Raw genomic sequence first — 12939 nt, 5'->3', positions numbered from 1 at the left:
AAAATGTTGCACTCTATAGCCTTTGCATTGCGTTGTTTATTGCTGGCTGCAAAATGAGTGAACTAAGATTACGTCAGTGAGCTCGTTCCGACAGGTCGATTGTAAGTCTTTTATCTATTTTTCTCTGAGCTTTTATCAGCTGATTTATGATCGCAGACCACATTAAAGTTGAATACGCAGGAAAACAAAGTCTGTAAAAACAGAACGGAGCATACATTTTTAGTGAAACCCAGTTGCAGAAATGACTGTGAGCCCCAAATACATGCATATGAGCAGAAAAAAAAAGTCCTAAAAAAATGGACAACCTCTTTAAGGTCTTATGTACTGGATGTGCCAGTCTTAGTATAATATGCTATGTGTTTGTACATGGATCCAATAGATATATTACACCTAGAGAAGAGTGTAATAAGTATTGGGGTCCACAGAGCTGTAGGGACTCTACGTTTCGATATATATGATTGTACGCGCCATAGAATTGCAAACACCAGCAGATAATGATGCCGACTGTCAACAACAATAACTCCCATCCTCCATGGCTCCCAGTAAACATGACCGTGTTCGGAGCTTCACGAGCCTTTTAGTTAAATATCATGTCAACTAACAGAAAAAAATACAAAGCTCTAAATGTGGTAATTAGACGAGTCGCTCTACAACACCAATAAAATTAATCTATGTAGGAGCCATAATTAATATCATAAAGCGAGGAGCCGGCAGCGCGCTAACCTTTCCTAATGACATGTTGTTACATTTACTGCTATATGTATTTTACTGTTCCTCATTAGGATATTATTCCTCCGGCAGACGTATCGTTCCGTTCCTGTCCTCTTTATTACATCAGGTCCGTTCTGTATTCTTCATGGCTCTATATTTATCCTATGTCTTTTGTTGTGGATTTATTTGATACATTTTCATCACATCGTGGTGATACAGAGGTGTAAAGGTTTCCCCCGGACTGGATACAAAGAGTTCTAATTAAAGGAGTGGAAGATGCAATATATGATGAGATAGTTGGAAATTATTTACAAAGATGACATCTTGTGAAGAAAATACAGGAGAAAATTGCACTTTCTGCAACATCCAAGTTGAACATAATGTAACATGGCACCTATAGAAATCAATGGGGCTCTGAATCACTCTGATTTCACATAGGGAGCACAATGAGGGCATGATTTATCTTGCACTGTGTGTCTATTCCTCTCACACAGGAGAGGGGGCGCCACATAAAACTCTGGACTGCAGGAATTCGCAGGTTCTCACCACCTAATAGCAAAGCAGATAAGATCAACCATGATGGGGCCACATAGAACTTGTAAGATCTGGTGTCCATACGCTTGATTCTACTCCCAAAAAATATGTTTAGAACTGGAGAATATTTTTGTAGCAAATATCCCCCCCCTCTGTTCAAACTTGTGGGGTTGAACATTTGCCACCATACAGGGTGCCCGGGACAGGGCATCCGCATTTGCCTGCGACTTCCGAGGGCGATGTTCCACAGAGAAACTGAAAGTTTGCAGTGACAGGAACCACCTGGTGACTCGCGCATTCCTCTCCTTGGCATTCCTCATCCATACCAAGGGTGAGTGGTCCGTCACCAAGCAGAACTGATGCCCAAGTAAATAATAACGTAGTGATTCCAAGGCCCACTTAATAGCCAAACACTCCTTCTCTACCACGCTATAATTTTTCTCCGCCAGGATAAGCTTTCTACTCAAGTAGGTGACCGGGTGCTCTTCACCATTCACGTTTTGTGACGATACCGCCCCGAGGCCTACCTCCGAGGCATCTGTCTGTACAATGAAGGTTTCCTTGAAGTTGGGGCTGATGAGGACCAGCTGTCCACACAGGGCCAATTTCATGGACTGAAAGGCTTCTTCTGCCTGAGGGTTCCACCGAAACATTACCGATTTTTTCCCTTTCAAGAGATCGGTCAGGACCGCTGTTCTCCCAGCAAAATTAGGTATAAACCAGCGGTAATACCCAAGGATGCCAAGGAACACCCTCATCTGTTTTCTACTTAACGGTTTAGGCCAGTTTTTTATGGCCTCAACTTTATTGATTTGGGGCTTGATAACTCCTCGGACAATCACATACCCCAAATATCGGGCTTCCTCTAGCCCTATCGCACATTTTTTTGAGTTTGCCGTTAACCCTGTGGCTCTGGGAGAATCCAGCACCGCTAGTACCTGTGATAGGTGCGTATGCCAGTCGGTGCGAAAGATGATAATATCATATAGATACACGGACACGTACTCCTGATGAGGCTTGAGCACTATGTCCATTAGCCTCTGGAATGTAGCCGGGGCCCCATGTAACCCAAAAGGTAAGACCACATAGTGATATAGACCTTTCGGAGTCATGAAGGCAGTCTTTTCTATCGCCGGTTCCGTGAGAGGTACCTGCCAGTAACCCTTGGTGAGATCGAGCGTGGTAAAGAACTGGGCCTGCCCCAGTCTCAGCTCATCCACCCTGGGCATTGGATAAAGGTCCAACTTCGACACTTCATTTAATTTCAGGAAATCGTTACAGAAGCGTAACGATAAGTGTTGAGCGAGCATGCTCGACACTGCTCGGTACTCGCGCGAGCATCTCACTACTCGGGATGTTCGGCGAGCACCGAGCATTTCCAAGTTACTCGGGTGGGAGCTCGGGTCTCCGCCCTGCATGTTTGGCGCTCTTTACAGAAACAATGAACATGCAGGGATTGCCAGCCAGTCACTGGAATGCTGCAGCCAGGTTGGTTGTGGGCATTACAGTGATTGGCTGGCCGCAGAGCGTCACCTCGAGTATTTAAAACCGGGCGCCGCCATCTTGGACACAGTCGCTCCGGATCAGACAGTGTAGGGTCAGTGCTGCAGAGCTAGGGAGAGATTTATACTGCGAAATAGGTAGTGTAGGGTCTCTAAAGCCTGCAAAATCAAACAAACAGTCCTTCTGAGGACTAATATCCATCCCAGATATCAGGCAGCCAGGCTGTATAGGAGACGCAGTGGTTATACCAACAAACACTGCATTACAGTCCTGTGTGCTGCTGCTCAAATTTCTAGACTTAGCCCCAGGTCTCAAGGGCCAGGAAAAATTCCTTTTTTTTCATCTAAATCCTCTTTTTTTTTTTTCCTCAGTCACACTGTACAAATACCCGTCTTATTAACCTTTTAGTTTCCCCCCCCCCCCAAAAAAAAAAAATTGAGTGTGTCTGTGAGTGTTCAGACACAAATATATCTGTTTAAAAGAGTCTGGTTTCGGCCAGATAACCAGAACTGTGGCTTTGCAGTTCCACGGTTCAAATCTCTGTATTATCCACTTTTTTGCCTTTTTTCCATTAAAAAAAACAGTTTGAGTGTCTCGCTGACTGTTCAGACACAAATATATCTGTTTAAAAGATTCTGGTGTAGGCCAGAGAAATAGAACTGTGGTTTTCCTCTTCCACGGTTCTAATCTCCTTTTTATTACCATTTTGCCATTGATAGTGCGAGTGTAAGCTATTTTACTTAATTTACAATGGGCAAGGCGCGGGGCAAGGGACATGGAACTGGAGGTTCTGGTGATGGTGCGTGCAGAGGACGGGGCCGTGGCCAAGGTGAAAATGTGCCACAACCAACAACCACATCTTCTCGCTTCCAGTTCCTGACCGAATTACTATGGACGCACACAACAACACCACTATTGACAACTGATCAGTGTGAACAGGTTATTAATTGGATAGCAGATAATACTTCCAGTCACCTGGGCACCACCACCTCCGGTCTGTCTTCCACACGGTCACGTCTTAGTAGCCATGAGTCTCGACCCCATACTACTCCTCATCACCCTGATGCTCCTTCCTCCCACCATGCCGAGTGTCGTCAGACAGCAATTGATCCCACACTTGGACACTCTGAAGAGCTGTTCACTGGTCCATTTCCATATTTGGGCCCCTCGCCTGCTCCACTTGAAGTGGTGGAAGAGGAGATCCCATGTAGCGATGGCCAAATATTTGAACAGCCACGGCCACAGAAAGGCGACGCTGGCAATTTGTCACAAGAGGTGGACGATGACGATACACAATTGCCATGAAGTGAGGAGGAGGACCGTGGTGCGGAAGTGGAAGAGGAAGAGGTGGTGGATGATCTAGTAACTGGCTCAACGTGGCAGGAGGACACGCAGAGCGAGGCCAGCAGCACACAGGGGGAGGGAGGCAGAGTACCCCAACAGGCAGGAAGAAGCAGTGTGGTGGCCGCAGACAAAAGGCGGGCAACCGTTCCCCGTAACACCAACACGAGGGACATTGCCAGTACAACCGGTAGGTCTTCCAGAGTCTGGAATTTTTTTAAAGACTCTGCTGATAACTCCAAAAAGGCCATTTGTACCACCTGCCAAGCCAGCATCAGCAGGGGTGACAAAACGACCAGCCTGACCACCACCAGCATGATCAGGCACATGTCAGCAAAGCACCCGATTTTGTGGGGCAAACCCCAGGGTCCACGACCAGTGTCAGCGGGTGTCACTAGTGTTGAGCGAGCACTAAAATGCTCGGGTGCTCGAAGCTCGGGCCAAGCTCACCGTGATACTCGGGTGCTCGACACGAGCCACGAGCCCAATGTTAGTCTATGGGAGACCCGAGCATTTTTGTGGCGGCACCCCGGCAGTCTGTAGAAAGCCTAAAAAGTGCCCAAAACGATAGTGATAGTGCTCAAATTACATGGGGACAGCATGGGGACCGCCCCAGGAAGCATTTCTGACCCCCAGGTCACTGCTGTCAACAACGTGGTCAGAGGTATTAAGCCACTTTTACGGGCTCACAATAAAACGTTCAAAAACTAAACTGAAACTGTTTTTCCTGTGAAATATGTTAAGGAACATCCTTTCCAGGGTAAAGACTTGTGTATAAGGTAAAATAAATAACCAAAAACAAGAATACTCCTCCACACCTTGGGCTATGTTCACAAGTAGCATTTTTTATGCGTTTTTGCACTTTTGCATTGCACTTGGCCATGAGCTTACTCTCGACTGTGGGTACCAGTACTAACACCCGATCGCCCTTGTTAAAAGACCTGACCGTGGCTCTTTTATTATGTGTATGCCTCTGGGTTGCCTGGGCATCTAACAGATGTTCTTTCACAATAGGCATGACTGCCACAATCCGGTCCTGCTTACTAGCCACGTGTTCAAATTATACTCCTATGTGGAGTCGGCTCTTGTTCCCATGTCTCTTTGGCTACGTCCAACAGACCCCTCGGGTGTCTGGCGTACAATAACTCAAAGGGAGAGAACCCTGTGGAAGCCTGGGGTACCTCACAGACGGCGAACATCAAATAGGGTAGCAACATGTCCCAATCCCTTCCGTTCTTAGAAACCACCCTTTTTAACATGGACTTTAGGGTTTTATTGAACCGTTCTACTAGCCCGTCGGTTTGAGGGTGGTACACCAAGGTGCGCAATTGTTTTATTCTCAGCAGTTTGCACAGTTCTCTCGTCATCTTGGACATAAAAGGGGTCCATTGATCCGTCAGGATCTCCTTAGGAAGCCCAAGGTGACAGAACATGGCAAACAGCTCCCGTGCAATCAGTTTCGCCGAAGTGTGGCGTAGCGGTATAGCCTCCGAGTACGGGGTGGCATAATCGACGACCACAAGTATATGTTGGTAGCCACGAGTGAATTTTACAATGGCCCTACCAAGTCCATTGCAATCTGTTCAAAAGGTACCTCTATCACTGGCAGAGGTACCAATGGGCTATGGAAGCTTGCGGTGGGTGTGGTCAGCTGACATTCGGGACAGGATTCGCAGTACTTTTGGACCTCCGCCTAAATCCCCGGCCAAAAGAACCGCTGCAAGATACACTCTTGCATCTTTTTAACCCCTAAGTGTCCACCCAGCAGGTGTGTGTGTGCCATCTCCAGAACCGCCCAATGGTACGACTGAGGTACCACTAACTGTTCCACGACCTCGTCCCTGATTTTGTCTACCCTATAGAGCAACTCACTGTTGACCACCATGCGTGGAAACACAGTATCTGCACCAGGCTGTTGAGCTACGCCATTTACCTCTAACACCCTTTCCCGCGCCCGAGTCAGGGTGGGATCCTGTAGCTGAGCTGTCCCAAACATGTCCCGGGACACTTCCAGTTCGGGGATCGATGGGGTCTCCTCGCCCTCTCCTGCCAGGACCTCTAGGGGAGGCCTATCGGGGTCACACTCTGTCCCTAGGTTGGACACCCCATACGGCAGGTACCCCTGACTCTGGTTCTTTGGGTACAGCGCCCGTAATAAATTTTACCGGGGGAGAGTGGATTTTGTTTTTCCACAGAGTCCAGAACAGGGGCAAGTCTCTTCCCAACACAGTCCCATAGGGAAGAGTTTTTACCACCTCCACCACATGTTTTATGTCTCCACATGGCGTGGACAAAACTACCTCCGCGGTTGGGTACTCTCGGAGGTCCCCATGGATACACACAACCCCGACTGTCCGTCCACTGGGGTTGTCTCCTGCCACCAGCGACCCATGAACCAAAGTCACTAGGCACCCCGAATCTAGGAGGGCCTCCATGGGGTATCCATTTACCAATACCTGGCACAGTTGGGGTTCACTGTCCGTGGGGGTTTGGCGCTTTCCATGCAGACGGTCTGGGCATACATTGAGACCCGGCAGTAATACCCGCAGTCCATGGGCTCTGTAGTCAGGGGGCAGTTAGCAGCCATATGTCCCGGCCCCTGACACTGCCAGCACCTAATGGCGGAGGCACGGTTAGTTCTTCTGACATTTTGGGAGGGAACCGGTCTCCCACCACTCTCACTCTGGGGTACCCCTTCATCACGGGTACGGTGCCAACTGTCCTTAGCAGAGGGACGTGACCGCTTTCTCGGTTCCTGGGTTGGCAGGGATCAGCGTGACAGCCGCGAGGGGGCAGAGTCCCAGGTAAAGCCCTGAGTTGGCAAGTAGCGCTCGATCAGGCTGACCACCTGGTCGAGTGTGTCGGGGTCCCCTTGCCCCACCCAACGTTGGATAGCGGCCGGCAAAGTCTTCTCCAGCCGGTCAACCACCACCCTCTCCACCATCTGGGCTGCAGCCAAAGTCTCAGGCTGGAGCCACCTCTTTACCAGCTGCAGAAGGTCATAAGCCTGAGACCAGACGGGTCGGGTCTCCACATAGGCCTATGAAAATACACGCTGAGCCCTCACGTATGTATTGACCCACAGTCGGGCAAGGATCTCACCGTTGAGCCTCTGCTAGTCCTGGGCGTCCTCCCGACTGAGGTTGAAGTAGGCCTTCTGGGCATTGCCGACCAAAAACGGAGCCACCATTTCTGCCACTGGCCGGCTGGTAGGTTTTCCCGCTCTGCTGTGTGCTCATAAATAGTCAGGAAGGCTTCCACGTCGTCCTCCAGTCCCATCTTCCTGAAAGCGGAGCGAACCTTGTCCCGGGCCTCTCGACATTCCGGGGCTGGTGCCGTCAGCGTCTCCCGCAGGGCTGTGAGCAGCTGCATGATCAGCTCATTGGTTTGCTGTTGCTGCCGCTTCGTGTGGACCAATTGCCTTAACAGCTCCTCCATTTTTTCCACAGGTTTGGGCTGAAAGGTGGCAGGCCAGATTGTGGTCATGCAGCTGCCAGTGAGGTATGCCTCAGTCACATTGCCGCATTCTCCACCAAGCTGTTAAGTGTCGGTGTTCACACCGTGCAGTAACTGAGGCAGTGACCTAAGCAAGTCCAACATAAACAGCTTTTATTCAGCAACTTACGGGTAAACAGAAAGTCCTCCGGTTTGCAACTGGGTTAACATAAGTCCATAACAACGGTTGCCGTGGGCAATGGCTGCGCCGGGCCGCTCAGAGCTTGACGGGTGCAGAGCCTTTCCAGGCATAGGTTCAGCTACACACTGGCCTGCCAAGCTTTCCTGCTACGTTCCTAGCAGGTCCCAACACTGAACAACACTAATCCTTAATGCAGGGTTTTTAAAGGACCTGTGGAAAACCCGGGTTGGAGGGAGGAGGCCGCCCCACTGTCTTCCTGTAGCCTCCTCCAAGAAATGAAGGCCGGCTGAATTTTACTAATCTGCCTTAGCAAGATAGCCTGACCAGGTCAATGCTCACCTTCATTCCTGCATTGCAGCCACAGGTGAGTTTGTGACTGCAATGCACTCCAATGAATTTAATAGGTCTCTGTACACATTCTGGGGGATATATAACGTCCCTCGTATACGATTCCAGTCACTGCCTCACAGTGGTAATATGGGCAACTGCCCATGGCTTCTGGTTCCTAACTGTTCAAGACCACCAGGGACTTTACCGTTAAACTTTCACAGCCCACCAGGAACTACAATTAAACTTTCACTGCTCTAAGCCACCCAGGACTATAGTCCAGACCATCAGGGGCTATAATTAACCCCTTAAGGACCTTGGGATTTTCCGTTTTTGCGTTTTCATTTTTTGCTCCCTTTGTTCCCAGAGCCATAGCGTTTTTATTTTTTGGTCAATATGTCCATGTGAGGGCTTATTTTTTGCGGGACAAGTTGTACTTTTTGAACAACATCACTGGTTTTACCATCTTGTGTACGGGAAAACGGGAAAAAAATTCCAAGTGTGGTGAAATTGCAAAAAAAGTGCAATACCACAGTTATTTTTTGTTTGTTTTTTTTACCACGATAGCTGAATGCTAAAACTGACCTGCCCTTCTTATTCTCCAGGTCATTATGAGTTCGTAGACACCAAACATGTATAGGTTCTTTTTTATTTAAGTGATGAAAAAAAATGTCAAAATTTGTTAAAAAAAAATGGCGCCATTTTCCAAGACCCGTAGCGTCTCCATTGTTTGGGATCTGGGGCCGGTTGAGGGCTTATTTTTTGCGCACCGAGCTATCGTTTTTATTGATACCATTTTGACGTAGATCCGATGTTTTGATCACTCTTAATTGCATTTTATTGCACTGTTGCTGTGACCAAAAAAATAATTCTGGCATTTAGAATTTTTTTCTCGTTACGCCGTTTACCGATTCATTCTTTTTTATATTGATAGATCAGGCGATTCTGAACACGGCGATACCAAATATGTTTATGTGAGGTTTTTTTTTATCATTTTATTTTGAATGGGGCGAAAGGGGGGTGATTAAAACTTTTATATTTTTTTAATATTTTTAAAAACATTTCTTTTACACTTTTTGCATGCTTCTATAGTCTCCATAGGAGACTAGAAGCAGCTGCAGTCTGATTGTCTCTGCTACATAGAGGCGATGAGTATATCACCTCTGTGTAGCAGAAATGCTCAATTGCTATGAGCGCCAACCACTAGGTGGTGCTTATACCAATCTTTACATGACAACCACAGGGGTCTGCTGCAGACCCCGGGTTGTCATGCCCACGCATCGGTGACCCGCAATCATGTGATGGGGTCATCAATGGGCGGGGCTAATGCCGCACTTCCGGCACGGCAATGTTAAATGCCGCTGTCAGAGATTGACAGCGGCATTTACCTGGTTAACAGGTGCGGGTGGATCGCAATTCCACCCACGGCTGTTGCGGGCACATGTCAGCTTTAAGAATCAGCTGACATGTGCCCGGTTCAGTGCGGGCTCAGCACCGGAGCCCTCACTGAACGGGGGGTGATGGCCTGGAGCATACTAATACACCCCAGGCTTTAAAGGGGTTAAATCACCACTGTTCTAGACCACCAGGAACTACCATTAAAACCTCACTGCCCTAAAATACCAGTGACTACAATTAAACATTTACTGATCTAAAACAGTAAGCACTAAATCATTACATTTTAAATGCCATAGACTACCATTGAGTATCTTTAAACCTTCACTGGTCTAAGTGACCAGTCACTATAATTAAACCCTTATTGCACTAGACCACCAGAGATTGCCGTTAAAATTTCACTGAACTAGTCAACCAGGGACTATCATTAAACTTTTACTGCCTGTGGTAAGTCGACTAAGTCTGCTTCTTAAAAAGGTAGACACAGAACAGTTTCTATTTAAAGTCTAGCTGATTTATTGCAATCCTCATAAACCACGACACCAGAAAACTTAAATACAGTCTTTTTCCAGCACAAAGTAAAACATAAAGTAGAGTCCAGTTTCCATGTCCTTTACCAAAGGACATTAGCTCCAGGAGATCAGCATACCTCCATTCATCTAGCATGTAGCCGTTCAGCTGCTCATAATCAACCTTTCATGGCCGAGTAACTCCTTTTAGTCCTATATGCACTAAAACATTACTTCAAGTTCATCTCCCAACCACTAGGTGTCAAACAGCCACCTTACATACCTCCCCCCTCTGCCTAAAGCTGTGGGCTTGACACCTTGTACCACTAGACACGGGATTCTCGTGAGAGCATCGGCATTACCATGTAACTCCCGGATATATGTTCTACATGGAAGCAGAAATCTTTCAGGGCTAGAAACCAGCAGGAACCACAAGCATTTTTCGCTTTTTCCTTCCTCATCCACCAGAGTCTGACACTTCTCACCCTAAGAGATAGTATTGCAATGTGTCCACCTCCCATTTTATGGCCAAGCATTCCTTTTCTACAATGGAATAATTTTTCTCAAAATGCCGACAGTTTTCTACTATCAGAATTCCTGTTGTCCTTCTACAGTTTGACCACTAGCGGCTGCTATTGTTCACCTTAATAATTGTGCTGCAATCCCACTTCTTACCACTGCAGGCTGCTGTTGTGTTCTGCAATTGCCCTTTATTAAGATGGCAGATTATGCACCTGTAGAATCCATCTTGTTTCCTCTTTGGGGCTTCTTAAAGCCACATGGATCTCTCATTCATTGCTTGAGCATTGTGTCTAGCTGTTAGCCTAGTTACAATCTCCAGCTCCTGGACTGTCTTACTCAGACTGTTCTCACCTATCTACGGATTGTTTCCGACAACTCCTTGTTATATCCAAGTACAACTATAACCGCTTGCTGTTCCTGCTCACGCTCCTTTAGCCACTGGTTTCAAGCAGTACTACACCAGTATCGTAACACCTACTCAGGTAAAGAACAGGATGCTCCTCTTCGTGTATTTCTTGAGAGAGACACAAAAACTGGAAGAAACTGAGTACATGGCATCAAATAGAAAAACTTTATTAAGAATAGAAGAGTCACATTAAAAGGATACATGTCTCAAGTACATGTGAGTTGCAGAACATGTCAAGGTAGAAAGGCATATGAAAAAATGGCCATAGTCATGCTTAAGCCAGAAGAAAGTACCTATACAAATAAGTGCTCATGAAAAAATCCTGATACAAACATCAAGTAAAAAGGTCTTCCCAAAGCACAAGGCTAGCCAAATCTCTATAAATAGTAAGACATTGGGGTGGGAGCAAAGAGTATATTACTCTAAGAGTCAATAGCAATCTGGAAATACAATGTGTATATATATATATATATAAACAGCTACAAGCATCAAGCATTAGGAGGGATATCCCAGATATGTATTGCCTCAGAAATGAGTAACTCACCCGTATAGATATCAATAATTGTTCAAGAAGAGGGGAAGAGAGAGATGAGGGAGTGGACCAACGGAGCAGGAGCGAGCAGGTGTAGGGCCCCCCAAGTCTCGACGCGCGTTTCGCGTGATATGCTTTCTCAAGAGGCGTCGCTGGTCCAGATACCGGCACCTTTTTAAATATAGCGCTCAAATGATCACATGTTCAGTCATGTGACCGGAAGAAGATGGCCGCCGACCGGAAGGCATATCCGGCGCATGTGCGGGGACCACCACAACGTCCCGCCCCCCGCCGTGTCCGTCAAGACAGTGGCGACGCCCCGGAAGCGCTGACAAAGCAACACCCGGAGCGTCGCCGACGCCATGGAGACAAACACGCGGGACCGTAGGAGGGTAAGTAGCCCCGCTCATGCGCACCGCCCACCTCATAAAGCCACATCCTACCATCACCATAGCTATACATCTAAATCTTAAATAAGCACAAATCCATAACATCATATATATTAGACACAAAAGTCAATGTAAACATGATAAAAAATTCATATAATAAGATACAGGAATTCACAGGATTGGGTCTCATGGCAAAAAGTGGGCAGTCAGTTAAATCCATCAGGGCTGGTCAGTCATTCCTCTTTATTTTGATTCATAGGCGCTTTCAAAAGAGTGAAGACATCAGAGACGGAATAGGGACCATAGTTATAAAAACACTAAAATCAAAAAGGTGAAAGGAAAAAGATTAATAAGAATAAAAAGAATTAAAAAATGTTTAAAAGTGGGCAACCCACATATGCACGCCCTGCCACTGTAGGTGTATATTGTATAGCAGGGACCACAGGAGAGCAAAAAAACTTATATGTAAACCAACTAAACTATTAAGTCAAATGTGACACGGGGAAGATATCAAGCACCCCTGAGTCAGTGTCACTCATCCCAGTATCAATTAAATCATAAGAAAAATAATAGTACAACTGAGACGCAGAACAGCACCATGATGGATCATAGAAATGATGAAAAGCCTAGATTTTCGTTCAGACCCTGCGGTGCCAAGGTGTGAAGAGTGATGATCCATCTTGCCTCCTTTTGTGCCAGGAGGCGTTTGGCATTACCACCCCGGGAGCCGAGGCACACTTTATCAATCCCCCGCACCTTAAGTGAGCGAGGGTCACAGTTGTGAACGGCCTTAAAGTGCCGGGGTAGTGTCTTCAGCTCCCGGGGATCCGTGGCTGTCCGTGCTGCGCCAATGTCCCGTACATGTTCCCGAACTCTGATTCGAAGCTCCCTAGTAGTTATGCCGATATATATCAATTGGCACTCACATGTGGCAAAATAAACCACATGTGTGGTGCCGCAAGAGATAAAGTGGCGGATGTCAAACTGACGGGAGCCATCAGAGTTGGGGAATGATGTACAGCGAAGGACATTGGCGCAGGCGACACAATGACCACATGGAAATGACCCCACCGTGGGACCGCGGGATCCGAACGGATTAGGCCGGGAGGGGACATAGTGGCTAGCAACCAAAA

Source organism: Phyllobates terribilis, unplaced genomic scaffold (assembly GCF_046119375.1).
Source record: "Phyllobates terribilis strain yellow unplaced genomic scaffold, ASM4611937v1 Scaffold_4__5_contigs__length_816908805, whole genome shotgun sequence".
NCBI classification, from domain to species: Eukaryota; Metazoa; Chordata; class Amphibia; order Anura; family Dendrobatidae; genus Phyllobates; species Phyllobates terribilis.
This window is presented reverse-complemented; position numbering follows the sequence as displayed.